General features: G+C 41.9%; 1 protein-coding gene across 3 annotated transcripts in view; it reads left to right on the forward strand.

The window, feature by feature from the left end:
• Positions 1-15651, forward strand: part of GABRG3 (gamma-aminobutyric acid type A receptor subunit gamma3) — a 417910-nt gene that overhangs the window by 150946 nt on the left and 251313 nt on the right. The window lies entirely within an intron of this gene.

Below are 15651 nucleotides of genomic sequence, written 5' to 3' on the forward strand. Positions count from 1 at the left end.
CTGCCTTCCACAGAACGGACTGTAAGTCTATTTGTGTATTACTATTGCTAGACTCACTGTTCCCAGCCATTGGTCTCTAGAAAATAGAAAGGGTATTGTGACACATCACTTGTCACCTTGGTTTATCACCTGTGTATCCAGTGCTGCATCTCTCTTATGGGGTTATTCTATACTGACATGAGGTGCACCCAGATCTTTTTCACACCCTGATCACCTTATCATAACATACAGTATCACGCTATGTGCCGCTCGGCACTGTCTATTTGTCTTTTCTGGGTATTCTTGGATGGGAAGTTGTATAGTGGATTTCATTTTTTTTTTTTTTAACACTAAAATAGAATCTTTAGGTTCACTGATATCTATTTGTTATTTTTACTTTTATTTTTTACAAAAAGAACATTTTTATATTTAATCAGAATGTATTGATGTAGCTTCTTACATCTACACATTTGTGTTTTGGATATGTACACAGAAAAAGAAACAAATTAACAGTTAAACAAGAATGTGCTTAATCTGCAATCAAAATTAGGATTTTTTCCAAAAAAGTTGACAACAGTAAATTACAAACTCCCAGCACAAATAGCATTGGCTGGACTAAATATATTCCCTGCATAGCACTAATCATGCAAATTCTTACATCTTGTTTATTTATTAAACACTCACAAAAGTGATATGATTGGGTTTACTCATTCTGATTTGGCGTAGTGTGTTATAGGCTTTTCCGTACTAATAGTACATAATTGTCTATATACAATTTTCAAATATGAATATTGTTAATTTGACAGTTTTAGAAGTCTCAAGTCGAAATGTAAACCGTGTGTGGAATTCAGCCTTTTATTTACACCTATCAGAACTGAATATTGATATTGATGATATGAATATTGAGACAAGATATTCAAATTCTGAAGAAAAGCTGGTAAAACGATATGGCAAATTGGTGGATGGTCACTTGTCTATACAGTATTTACTATGTGGCATGCCTTTTGCTCTACATGCTTTTGTAATATTTATGTTCTAGTGTACTATACTTAGATTACAATTCATTATTATTATTATTATGTGTTTGGGGTTAATTTTCTGGTATGTTACCCTGATAGGTGACCCAAGGATACTGTCCTTTTGGTGTTGTTGTTATCTCTTATGGTATTTGTATCTCTATGTTACTGTAAATAAAGATATTGGGCAGTTTTTGGCTGCCCCGCCGGATGATAAAACACACCTGATACATCCCCGAGCATACCTTTTTTCTGCACCTTTAAATTTATATTACTTATATTGCTTGGCTTAATTTGCAGCCAATTTTTACCCAATAGATTTTGTCATAATGATATAGAAAAGTTTCCAAAATGACTTCTATTTCTTTGTAGATGTAATTAATCTAACATTTATGTGAAAGTAAGGTGACTGTAAAAAATTTTTTTTTACAGAAAATTACAATAAAAAATAAAACAGAGTCACATATACAGAAACTTATCTTAATAAAATAGAGACATCTAGCTCCATTCTAAAAACGTGGGCTTCTAAGCCAAATTTCTGTCTATTAACCATCAGGGAGTTTATTTTCAAAAATACATAATCTTTTAGGAATCTGAATCACCAATTTACAAAGATTATTGCTTGGAACACAATGTGAATCACCTTATTGTGAACCTTCATTTGTTGCCTGGTACAGCATAAGACAAAAACAAGCTGAATAACATTTGGAATGTTTAGCAAAATGATATGAGAACATTTTTAGCATTGCTAGAGAACTATACAGCAGCATACTGTAAGAATTAGAGATGAGCGAACAGTGTTCTATTGAACACATGTTCGATCGGATATCAGGGTGTTCGCCATGTTCGAATCGAACACCACGTGGTAAAGTGCGCCAAAATTCGATTCCCCTCCCACCTTCCCTGGCGCCTTTTTTGCACCAATAACAGCGCAGGGGAGGTGGGACAGGAACTACGACACTGGGGGCATTGAAAAAAATTGGAAAAAGTCATTGGCTGCCGAAATCAGGTGACCTCCATTTTAGACGAATAGTGGATTTCAAATCCGGGTCATATGAGAATGTGAACTTTGTGACTATGAGACAGGGATAGCTGTACAGGCAGGGATAGCTAGGGATAACCTTTATTTAGGGGGGAATGTTATTAAAAATAACTTTTTGGGGCTCTATCGGGTGTGTAATTGTGATTTTTGTGAGATAAACTTTTTCCCATAGGGATGCATTGGCCAGCGCTGATTGGCCGAATTCCGTACTCTGGCCAATCAGTGCTGGCCAATGCATTCTATTAGCTTGATGAAGCAGAGTGTGCACAAGGGTTCAAGCGCACCCTCGGCTCTGATGTAGCAGAGCTGAGGCTGCACAAGGGTTCAAGCGCACCCTCGGCTCTGATGTAGGAGAGCCGAGGGTGCACTTGAACCCTTGTGCACACTCTGCTTCATCAAGCTAATAGAATGCATTGGCCAGCGCTGATTGGCCAATGCATTCTATTAGCCCGATGAAGTAGAGCTGAATGTGTGTGCTAAGCACACACATTCAGCTCTACTTCATCGGGCTAATAGAATGCATTGGCCAGCGCTGATTGGCCAGAGTACGGAATTCGGCCAATCAGCGCTGGCTCTGCTGGAGGAGGCGGAGTCTAAGATCGCTCCACACCAGTCTCCATTCAGGTCCGACCTTAGACTCCGCCTCCTCCAGCAGAGCCAGCGCTGATTGGCCAGAGTACGGAATTCGGCCAATCAGCACTGGCTAATGCATTGTATTGGCGTGATGAAGCAGTGCTGAATGTGTGTGCTTAACACACACATTCAGCTCTACTTCATTGGGCTAATAGAATGCATTGGCCAATCAGCGCTGGCCAATGCATTCTATTAGCGTGAACTGAGTTTGCACAGGGGTTCTAGTGCACCCTCGGCTCTGCTACATCAGATTGCTACATCTGATGTAGCAGTGCCGAGTGTGCATCAGATGTGTAGTTGAGCAAAACTGACTCAGCACTGCTAAGTCTCTGCATTCGCATAGGAATGCATTGGCCAGCCTTCGGCCAATCAGCGCTGGCTCTGCCGGAGGAGGCGGAGTCTAAGGTCGGACCTGAATGGAGACTGGTGTGGAGCGATCTTAGACTCCGCCTCCTCCAGCAGAGCCAGCGCTGATTGGTCGAGTTCTGTACTCTGGCCAATCAGCACTGGCCAATGCATTTCTATGGGGAAAAGTTAGCTTGCGAAAATCGCAAACTGACAGGGATTTCCATGAAATAAAGTGACTTTTATGCCCCCAGACATGCTTCCCCTGCTGTCCCAGTGTCATTCCAGGGTGTTGGTATCATTTCCTGGGGTGTCATAGTGGACTTGGTGACCCTCCAGACACGAATTTGGGTTTCCCCCTTAACGAGTTTATGTTCCCCATAGACTATAATGGGGTTCGAAACCCATTCGAACACTCGAACAGTGAGCGGCTGTTCGAATCGAATTTCGAACCTCGAACATTTTAGTGTTCGCTCATCTCTAGTAAGAATACAATATTTTGTCAATTCATTATTAGCTGTTATAATAGTCAGATCTTTATCAACTCCCTCCTTTAGTTTATTACAGAAACACTTTTATCCTAGATGAAGTGTATTGTTGGTTTTCTGAGCTTGCAGTAGACTGTTTGCACAAATACATAAAATTGCAGAACCAAAACAAGAACAATTATTGTAACAATTGGTTTGAGGGATATGCCAAAAAACTCACTTATCCAAATTCCTATGCAACCCATCTATCAGAAAACATCCCTCTTACCAAACTTTGATGTTAAACATTATAGCTGTTTTACCTTCTGTAAATATCCTATTACAAGGTCAGAGGTCTCAGGGATGTAAGCACAACATGCACTGACCAACGCACACACAAGTCAACAAGTAACAAAAAAATCATCTGCTTACCTATTCTGCAAAGATAGTCAATGTTTGTTTTTTCAGAGATCTGAGCATCATTCACTAATAACTGGATCCACAAGGGAACACAAGGGTACAGGTTCATTTTCCTTTTAATATTATCGACAACCTTTTCAGTTTTTACTTATAGAATATGCCATCTAAATGCTTGACCAGATGTCCCTTCTAAGTGTTAAGCTCCTGTACAGAATGTGCCAGCACTGTGACCAGGGGGCCCTAGAAGACGAGACCCACTTCCTGCTAAACTGCACCAAATACTCAGCTGTGAGGGCCGTCTACTACCAAAGACTCTCTGCCCACATCCCAGATTTCATATCTGCAGACGAGAAGAGGAAACTCTACATCCTACTGGGAGAAGAAGAGGCCACTGTGGAGATCGCTGCCCAATACGTGTCCAGCTGTCACCAAACAAGAGGAAGATGAGACTCCATGGACTGTTATATTTATCCCAATACACCCACCCCACCCCACCCCCACCTTCAACCCCACCTCCCCATATAGCGGTCACCAATGAAGCGGAAGATGAGACTCCATGGACTGTTATAACCCAAACCACCCACCCCATACCCACCACTCACCCACCCGAATCCAACTCCCCCCCCCCCCCCACCGCCCACTTTACTAGCTTTGGCAATGCCAAATACCTATTTGGACATGCCAATAAAGCTTTTTTTTATTTGATTTGAATGAGTAAATACCCCAGAAAGGCTAAGGGGGTGTACACACTTGCGCCCTTGTCCACCTGCCCCTATCCAATTTCTCTGGGTATTAGGACGGCTTCCCGGCAGTCAGTTTTAAAACTCATTCATTTGAATGGGTTTTAAATGCAAAGTCCATATGCAGCCTATGCACGAGGAAACTTTTTTTTTTTTTTTTTTTTTTTTTTGCACGACACAAAATCGGACATGGTGGACTTTGTGCCAGCCAAAAAAGAAGGTTTCCCTGCAGAGAGGCTGCAGGCAGGCACAAGCGTTTTGCTTTTAAAACCCATTGAAATGAATGGGTTTTAAAGCTGACTGCTGGGAAGCCGTCCCCTGTGCAGTTTCTCTAGGGATCAGGATGGAGACCCGGTGGGCGGGCGGACATGGGCACAAATGTGAATGTGCCCTTACTCTGCATTCAATGACCCAAATTTCAGTCGTAAGTCTCTGCCCCCAGCAACATACTATCCCATATAAGATAACTCTTATGCTAGGAGTCCCTCTCCCGGCATACTATTCAGACCGGTAAATCTGGCCAACACATGGAACGAGTTTCACTACTGAAACTCAGACGTATAAATCTTGGTTTAAATTTTATTTCACTTCCTCAGATGGGATCACATATCCCTAACTTCAATTACTTATTAAATTTACAGGAAACCACTTTTAGGCTTAGTAACCACCTGTGCTGTGCACCTGTGTCCATCACACAACCATGGACCGTACATCACATGACCATGGACTGATTTTTATCCCCTGGAAGTAAACAGAATGAATGACAGCAAGCAGCGATCTAGGAAATCATGAGGAATTGATACTGGAACATATTGGAATATTGTACAACTTTTACTACATAAGCAGTAACACTGGTCTCTGAATATTGGTTTAAAAGTGGACAACCCCTTTAAGGGCAACTTTATTAAAATTATTAATTCCGTGGTTAGTAAGTCAATGACCCAAAGTACTACTTTTTCATTGTTAAAGTGTGTAAACTACTCCCCTAAATATTCCTCAGCACATTACAGACATTGTCAGTCATTGTCATTGTCACTGTCCCACATAGGACTCAATCTAAATTCCCTATCAATGTCTTTGAAGTATGAGAGAAAACCCACAGGGAGAATATCCTACGATTTGCAGATGTTGTCCTTGGTTGGCTACAAACCAGGGCTGCAATGTCTCCGTGGTAACCTCTGAGTCACCATGCTGCCATAGCATTTCTAGCATTTTCTACCAAAGTTATATAAATGTAATTTTCCAACAGACATGTGTCCTAATCTAGTTCTATATGTAATTCTAGCACAGCACATATCTGGACACTCATCTATAGTCCTACAGTTATTTTGGCATCTAATACCTGAACATAACTGAAAAGCAAAATCAGTTTCATCCAAAAATCTGGCTTATTTAAAACTAACATCTGTACTAGAGATGAGCGAACAGCGTTCACACTATTCGATTCGATACGAACACCGCGTTGAAAATGCACTTAAAGTTTGATTCCCCTCCCACCTTTCCTGGCGCTTTTTCTGTACCAATAACAGCGCAGGGGAGGTGGGACAGGAACTATGACAACAGAGGCATTGAAAAAACTAGGAAAAAGCCATTGGCTGCCGAGGACATGTGACCTCTGATTCAAACGAACAGACGGCATCATCTCCGATCATTTGTGCTTGCACTTAGTTAGAGAGAGACGTCTGCTGAGGGCTAGTTACGTTTTAGATTCTGCTAGGCAGGAATAGCAAAGAAGAAGAACCACAACAGCTCTTTTAAGAGCTACACTAAAGGAAGAAGCTCAAACAAGCTTGGCACTGTGTCTACCCACAAACGCTAAAGTGGGATTCACAGCAATTAAGCCAGGCTTTATCTGCGCAACCCAGCTTTCCGCCATGGGGATTAAGCTAAGTGGGATACACTGAAATTGTATGCTCATATACCCTATATACGCCTATATAGGCCCGAGCACCAGGAACATGTGTTACAATGGATGGCGGATAATGCTTCCACCACATTATCCACCAGCCAGTCAGCCTCTACCTCAACTCCTCCTCCTACACAACATTCTGGTCAGCCTTCCTCCCAAAATGCCCAATCTTCCCAGCAGAGTAATCACAACTTTCCCTGCTTCCAGGAGCTGTTCTCTGGTCCTTTAACTGTCCCTCTCCCTGTCCCTCCATTTTACGATTCCACGGAGCTACCAGACGACTTTCTGTGTCCAGATGCACAAATACTGGAGTCTCCTCCATCTCCTGTTGATTTTGTGGTGGTTGACCAGCAACCCACCCTCAGTGACGATGACGAGACAAATTGCCATCAGGGCAGCCTGTTGCCATGTGCGGTGTGCAGGAGGAGGAGGCGAGAGAGGAATTGGCAGAGGAGGTGGTGGACGATGAGGACACTGACCCAACCTGGACAGGGGGCATGTCAAGCGGGGAAAGCAATGTCGATGTTGAGGGAGGTACAGCACCAAAGAGGGTAGCTAGAGGCAGAGGCATGTCCAGAGGCAGAGGTCATCTGCTTTGCCGAAGCCAGGCCATACCCAGAATGGCCCAAGATGTTCCCTATCATAGCCAGCCCAGAAAAACTCCCCCATCGAAGGCACGTTCCTCGATGGTGTGGAGATTTTTCAAGGAATGCGCGGAGGACAAATATAGTGCTGTTTTGAACAATTTGCCACTTGAAACTGAGGAGGGGCTCTGGAAAGAGCAATGTTTCGACCACTTCCTTGCATCATCATTTGGAATCCAAGCACTGGGCTCAGTGGGAGAGAGCAAACACAGGACAATCGTCTTCCGGCGTTGCCGCCACTGCCTCTCCCACTGTTGCCAGTGCTGGCACTGCAGTCCAGAGCACCAGCCAGGACACCGCAACATCTGGCTCCGTCACTTTGGGGACTTCTCCCTCATCCTCTCCTGTTCCTGTCTCAGCTGCTTCTCCTGCACCATCATGCGCCTCCTCCCAGCAACCCACCATCTCTCAGGCATTTCATCGCAGGCAAAAATACAGCGCTAACCACCCACATGCGCAAGCCTTGAACACGCACATCTCCAAACTCCTGACCCAGGAGATGTTGGCGTTCCGGCTTGTGGAAACTCCGGCCTTCCGGGACCTGGTGGCAAGTGCGGCACCTCGCTATGCCATCCCTATCTATCACTATTTCTCCCAGTGTGCCGTCCCCGCCTTGCACCAGCACATGTCGCTCAACATCAGGCGGGCCCTAAGTTCTGCATGCGGACAGGGATGCTACATTTCACTGACGGCACACTGGGTGAATGTAGTTGAGGCTGGGACTGGGTCACAAACTGGTCTGGTGTACCTCGTCTCCCTGCCTATCATTCCTGGCAGGGGCTCTGAAACAACTCCCTCCTCCTCCGCCGCCATTAAATTGACTCTAGCTACGAGCTGGAAACGTTGCAGCACTGGCGTGGGTAGATGTCGGCAGGCCGTGCTGAAGCTCATCAGCTTGGGGGACAGACAGCACAGTGCCTCCGAGGTGAGGGATGCCCTCCTCGATGAGACAGCAATATGGTTTGAGCCGCTGCACCTGGGCCCAGGCATGGTTGTGTCTGATAACGGGAGGAAATGGAGAGTGACCATTCTCCCTCAGTAGCCCTGGCTGAATGGTGTTGAAAGCACTGGAGAAGTCAAAGAACATTATTCTCACAATGTTCCCGGGTTTCTCTAGGTGAGAGAGAGAGCTCTATGAAGAAGGTGGATGATGGCGTCATCTACCCCAATGCCCAGCCGATAGGCAAACTGGGGGGGGGGTCCAGAACGGAGTTCACTAGGGGGCATAGGTGTGTCAGGACCAGTCGCTGTAGGACCTTCATCGGGTGGGATGAAAATGCTACAGGTCGGTAGTCATTGTAGCCCATCGGGTTGGGTTTCTTTGGGACTGGTACCACGCAAGATGTTTTCCACAGTTGAGGTACCACTCCCAGCTTTAGACTCATATTTTACATGTGCGTAATAATACCACCCAGCTGGTCACTGCACATTTTATACCAGATTTGCAGCTCTCAGATGCAGAAGGTGTCCAATTCTCTTTAAGATTTTACATGGAACAGCTTTTCATCATTTTTAAACCTTGGGTGATTTATACACTTATGCAAGTTAATTCCCATCCCCCTTTATACACGTCTCTCCAAGATTAATTGAATTTTTTTAATCTCTCCTCATCACTTAGTTTGTTCATGCCCTTAACAGTTGACTTGTTCTTCTTTATTCCTTTTGTAATTTCAGGGCATCCTTTTATAAATTTATGTCCAAGACTTAACTAAATATTTGAGATGAGGCTATGCTAATGATTTACAAGGCAGAAATCTTATGTCCCAGCTTGTGATTTATAAAGCAGGTATATTATGTCCCTGGCATCTTTTAATATATGACAATATCCTGCTAGTCTTACAAACAGCTTAAAGACATTACATACTGTTATTTAGTATTTTATTAAGAAAGTCAATCTGTTACTGAGTAACTGTTATTACAATTTTTTCATAAATAAATACAAGCAAATATGAGAAACTTTGCAACACATATTATTAGGGAAACTGCCTATTTCTCCACTTATCAAGCTCTTGCTGCAGCTAACAGTAAGTTTTTAGTATTTTTCAATTGGTTTATATCAGTAGTGAAAAGAATTAATATGCCTAAAGCCCTCTGGTAAGATAGATGTACTGTTGATTGCAGATTATCTTCCTCCTCTTCCCTCCCCTCTCTATAGACCTGTATGGGCAGCATTAAGGTCCTAATTGAAGCTGGATGTGAACTGGGGGTGAAGGAGCAGGAAGGGGTCCTGATAAGAAGAGACAAAAAAATATGTTTTATGTTATACTGCAAATTTTTTTGTATTCACTTATACGTTGAAAAATAAATTGGAATGGCAGCTTCACTTTTTAACCCCTTAATGACCAGTGATGAAGTTGTACATCATTGGTTGAATGGGGATGTATTGAGAGGGATCAAGAGCTGAGCCCTGTCTATGCACGGCAAATGCCAGCTGTATAATACTGCTAATAGTGCTGACACCGATCACAGCTGTTAACACTGAGATGCGGCGATTAAACATGACTACGGCATCTAAAGTGCACAAACACTATAGGCACTGCTATTTTCAAAGGATCACCGCCCTCAGAACATCATCGGAGGATATTGATCGGTTGCCATAACAGCCAGGTGTATCAGTTCTATTACACTCTGCCTTTGGCCATAGGCAGTGTGTAATATAAGTGAATGGATTTTCCCATACACTGGAATACATTAGTATTGCAGTGTATAGTATGAACGATCAGACATCCCAAGGGTCAAGGTCTCCAAAGGGTCTGATCATAAAAGTAAGAGAGAAAAAACTTTTAAAAATATGAAAAGCCCCTCAAATCACAAAAGTTCACATCTCCACTTTTTGCCTAGCTTGCATATATAAACAAACAATAATAAACACATTAGATATCCCCATGTTCAAAAGTGTCCGAATTATTAGAACATAAAAATATTTATCCCATACAGTGAACGCTGTAACGGGGAAACAAAAAATCAAAATCGCCAAATTACTGTTTTTTCAATACTTTGCCTCCTATAAAAAAAGTAATTAAAAGAGATAAAAGCATCAAAACATCCCAAAATGGTATCAATAAAAATGCAAACTTGTCCTGCATAAAGAAAAAAAATCTTACCCAGCTCCATATACATAAATATAAAAAGTGACAAGTATTACAATATGGTGCACCATATTTAAATTTTATTTAGCAAACTTTTTAATTCATACTACCATATATACTCGAGTATAAGCCGACCCGAATATAAGCCGAGGCCCCTAATTTTACCACAAAAAAAACTGAGAAAATGTATTGACTCGAGTATAGGCCTAGGGGGGAAATGCAGCAGCTACTGGAAAATTTCAAAAATTAAAATGGTCGGAGTTTTTGGGTGCAGTAGATGCTGGGAAAGGGGAAGGGGAGGGGGTGTTTTGGTTGTCTGTCTGCCCCTTCCCTGAGCTTGAGGACTGTTTTTTTTTTTTTTTTTTCCCCACTTGGAATTCAACCTGGCTGAATATAGGGTATCTGCAGTGCTCCTATTAACCCCTTCCCAACGGAACAGGAGCACTGCAGATACCCAGTAGACCGGGCACTTTCAGACACAGGGATACCTAATGTGTATGTGCTTCACAGTCATACAGTCATTTTTTTACATTTTCTACTTCTATATGTATTCTAGGGAAAGGAGTGATTTAGAACTTTTTTTAAAGCTTATTTTTTTCCCCACTATTTTATGGGAGATTCTATACATTGATATTGTGGCTGGTCATAGACCCCCCCCCCCCCCCCCCCCCGAAAATAAAATAAAAATTCTGACTCGAGTATAAGCCGAGGGTTTTTTTTTTTCAGCACAAAAACTATGCTGAAAAATTTGGCTTATACTCGAGTATATACGGTATATGGTATAAATTTGATATCACCGTGATCATACTGAACCACAGAATACAGAGAAGTCATTTTTACCACACAGTGAACACCCTAAAAATTAAACACATAAGAAATTGGCGCAAATGTGTTTTTTATCCTATTAATTACTTTTACTGTTTATTTAATAATAAGGGTATATTATTTTAATATTGTTACATATAATTACATTTCTTTTTCTCCATCTATTCATCATCAGATCTCATGACCTTGTAAGGTGATAATAAGAATACAAGGAATAATAGTAATGTCGAAAGAAATCTATGATCTTGTTAGACTATGGTCAGAATTGCTGAATTTTAGCCTTCCGACGTACCATATTATGACTTTAGCCTGGTCATAACACATAGAAATGTTCCAGGACACGATGAGAATGAAGTAGAGTAAATTTTGATGAATAATCTATTTTTCACTTCTTGACATATGTTATGGCAGGCATCAGCCAATTTCTGATAAGAACAAGTGAGTTCCCTTTTGATATTGTAATTGATGAATGCGGCCTTCAGTCATTAAACATTTATCAATAGTGTTTCTTAAGGTATGATAGAAAAAGACTGATAAATATTTTAAGCCCGAGCTGACGATAGATGTTTTCAGTAACAAGCATGTGAATATCAATGTAGGAGAGACTGTAGAATGAATAAATGCAACATGTTTATGTTGATATTATCATGCTTGTATATATAGGGGAATTTATCAAATGTAACAGACTTAAGTTAACTTGTTAAAAGTTTTACAGACAAACAGTAATAGTTATGTTTTATCAAACAGTAAATTATGTTTTTAACCCTCCTGCATTGTTTTATGTCATGTATTGTGTATGCCATGTGAGATGCTGACCTTTAGCTTATACATTGCATAAAGTTTAATACATCTTGAACACTTGTATTTAGAAGTTTGCTTCATTGAATGCTTACCTTACACTTGTTAAGCCACATATTAACATATATTAAATATTCCAGGTTGGCAATCTTACTCCTTTCTGCTGGCAGGGATTACAGATCTGCATCTCATTTATGAGCAGTATTTTATGGAGGTGGAATTCTTGGGTTTGTACTGAGGAACTGTCACTTTGTGACTTTTCCTAGTGCCAGTAGAACTGCTTGTTCCTCTAAACTGTCATACCAAATCACATTATAATGATAATTAATTATTCTCGTCAACAGCAACATCAAGCAAGAAGCCAAATACCTTTAAGAGGCTTGGAATATTGTAATGAAGAAATTTTACTTATTCTTTATAACATTTTCAAGAATATATATATATATATATATATATATATATATACACGCAAATATACAATACTGTTACTGTATAGTAAATCCAAATTGGCATTTTTATGTTCCACATGATACAGTTACAAAAATAACTGAATAAACAATCTGCTATGGAATACGTCTTTACTATCACCTATAGATATATTTCTTATGCTAGGTTCACACCTGCGTTCAGCACTCCGTTCTTTGCTTTCCGTCTTCTACATGCAAGAAGATGGAAAGCACAGACCGGGTCCGGCCGTGAGTGGCGGTGAGCTTTTTATGCTCTCCGCCACGAAACCGTTTTTTTTAATCCGGACACAGAGTACTGCATGTCCGACTCTGTGTCTAGATTAAAAAACCCGGTTTCGCGGCGGAGAGCGTAAAACGCTCACCGCCGCTCACGGCTGGACAGCTTTCTCACCCATTCAAATCAATGGGTGAGAGAGACTCCTGCAGGTTTCCGTCTCCTGCTCTGTTTTATGCAGGAAACGGAAACCTGCATAACGGAGTGCCAGGCGCAGATGTGAACGAGCCCTTATCAGTACATAAGGATAAGTAAGTGTTTACAGTGTAGATGAGTGTAATATGTAAGCTTAGTGAGTGTACAAATCTTGTGTGTAAAGTGTATGGTGTATGTTATACTGTGTGTACATGGATCTAACTGAACTATAGCATACATTGTAATGAGTGAGGACAAACATTAATAAAATAGTGATAGAAATCTAGCTCAGTTTTCCTTATGATCTAATTCAGAAGATGAGTTAATTCAGCTCATTATTTCTCTGGATTACTGCTGAGAACATACAGTATGTCTAGCCTGCTATACAAAGCTGCTACTAGCTCCTTAGTTATAGTTCTGTCAATGATCATTTCTATTTAATATGTTCGATCATTATTAATCTTTTATAAGGACAATCACTTATACCAAAACTAACACTGTCATATTGAACTTACTACAAAGTAAATAACATTTCCATTGTCAACCGTGTAAACCTACATTTTTGTCTAGCAGTTTGACAGGCAGTATAGTAAACCCTGAGATTTTAACAGGAACAAGGAAAAAATACCTGTCAACAGATCTACAGTATAGAGCAGTGATGGCGAACCTATGGCACGCGTGCCAGAGAGGGCACGCAGAGCCCTCCATGCTGGCACGCGTGCGGTCGCCCGGATCGCTCACCAACAGGGAATCCGGTACAGGATTCCCCGTTGATGAGCGATCACTGCCTTCAGTTGTATGTGCAAATGCACATACAGCTGAAAGCTGTCAGGGTAGGCCGCGGATCGCGCGACCGCGGTCTACACTGGCTGCAGAGTTTGACCTCTGCCCCGACGCGGGCGCGATGACGTCATCAGCGCCGCCAGTGACAAGAAGGTGGATGCCGGCGGCTCTTCAGGGGTGAGTATGAGAGTGGCTCACTGTGTATATGATGTTGGGGGGAGCGCTTATAATACTTGGTGGGGTGTATGATACTGGGGGGGCTTATAATACTGGGTGGGGTGTATAATACTGGGGGGAGTGTATAATACTGAGGGGGCTTATAATACTGGGGGGAGTGTATAATACTGGGGGGGCTTATAATACTGGGTGGGGTGTATAATACTGGGGGGGCTTATAATACTGGGTGGGGTGTATAATACTGGGGGGAGTGTATAATACTGGGGGGAGTGTATAATACTGGGGGGAGTGTATAATACTGAGGGGGTGTATAATACTGGGTGGGGTGTATAATACTGGGGGGGCTTATAATACTGGGTGGGGTGTATAATACTGGGGGGAGTGTATAATACTGAGGGGGCTTATAATACTGGGGGAGTGTATAATACTGGGGGGGCTTATAATACTGGGGTGGCTTATAATACTGGGGGGTGTACTAAAGAGCATATAATACTGGGGGGGGCTATTTATAAGCACACAATACTGTATGTGGATGCCACTGTGGAGCATATAATCCTGTGGGGGGGGGGACACCTACTGCGGAGCATATAACACTGGGGGGCTACTGTGGTACTGTGGAGAATATAATATTGTGTGGTGGGCCCACTGCAGAGCATATAATACTGTCTGGGGTCCCCTCACTATTTATATCACACAGTATCTGTTTTATAGCAGACGTGATATTAGTACAGGATATAAGAATATTACACGGTAACTATAAAACAGATCCTGTGCAATGTAAATAGTGAAAATTAATTGTTCAAAGTACCAAATGCCGAGACCTTTACATTTCAGTACAACGTTGTTTGTATTATTGAAAGCTCTGTAAAGCCCCACATGACTGTAATTTTTGGTCAGTAACTGTCCACAATTGTGGATCCGCATAGTATTAAGTCTATATTGTCGTGTTGGCACTCCGCGAAAATTTTGTGGGTTTTGGGTTGCAGTTTGGGCACTCGGTCTCTAAAAGGTTCGCCATCACTGGTATAGAGCATAGCATGCCGAGGAGGCTGATAGGAGATGTTTCATATGGCTTGTGAACTAGCTGAGCCGAGTGAAATAACTGACCTAAATTATATGCTCAGCAGAATCAAAACAAAAAAACTCCATCAAGGTCTAGTTCACGCAGATGCATCTGACTGAACTCAGCAGTGACACCTATGGTAGATTAGTGGTAATGACTCAAAGGCAGTCTGTATTAGAGAACACAGCGGCAGTACTTAGCATATTTATTACAGACTGGACTTCTAGACTAACAAAATGATGGTTTTATCACAAAAACAGATGATTTGCATGAAGCAGACATGACAGACATGAGCTTTTCTACTTTGCTTTTCCATAATCAAAAACTAAAAAGCAAGTAGTAGCATGCCAGTGAGTACACCTGTAGGGGGGGGCTGCTCTGATGTATCCCTCCCTCTTCCCTTCCATTCCTCCCACTTGCTTTAGTTCTTGATAGTGATGAGTGAACCGATTTGGATAAAACTGTATTACACATAAATTTTCCAAAATCGTCTAGTTTTTCCCAAACAAAAATCTTTTGATGTTTATCACCAACGAAATCCTACTATACTCTAGGACCTCCTCAAACCCCAGTGTATAATAAATGGAGGCATAGTGGAGAAGACTAAAAATAACCATTAAGGTCAGTAGCTGAGTGGCCGCTGAAGCTGTATTATAGTGCTGACCAAGGCATCATTTTCCCATTGGGCATTGCCATTTTTGGGATGGAACACCTACCCCAGAACAAGATATGTGGCTGGTGATCCATTGCCATAGCAGCCAGAAGCCTATTAAAGGGGTTGTCCACTGATACTTAACCCCTAAACTCCCTCCCCCCACCTAACTTCTAATTTACATCAATTAAAA

The sequence above is a fragment of the Leptodactylus fuscus genome, chromosome 2 (assembly GCF_031893055.1).
Source record: "Leptodactylus fuscus isolate aLepFus1 chromosome 2, aLepFus1.hap2, whole genome shotgun sequence".
In the NCBI taxonomy this organism is placed as follows: domain Eukaryota; kingdom Metazoa; phylum Chordata; class Amphibia; order Anura; family Leptodactylidae; genus Leptodactylus; species Leptodactylus fuscus.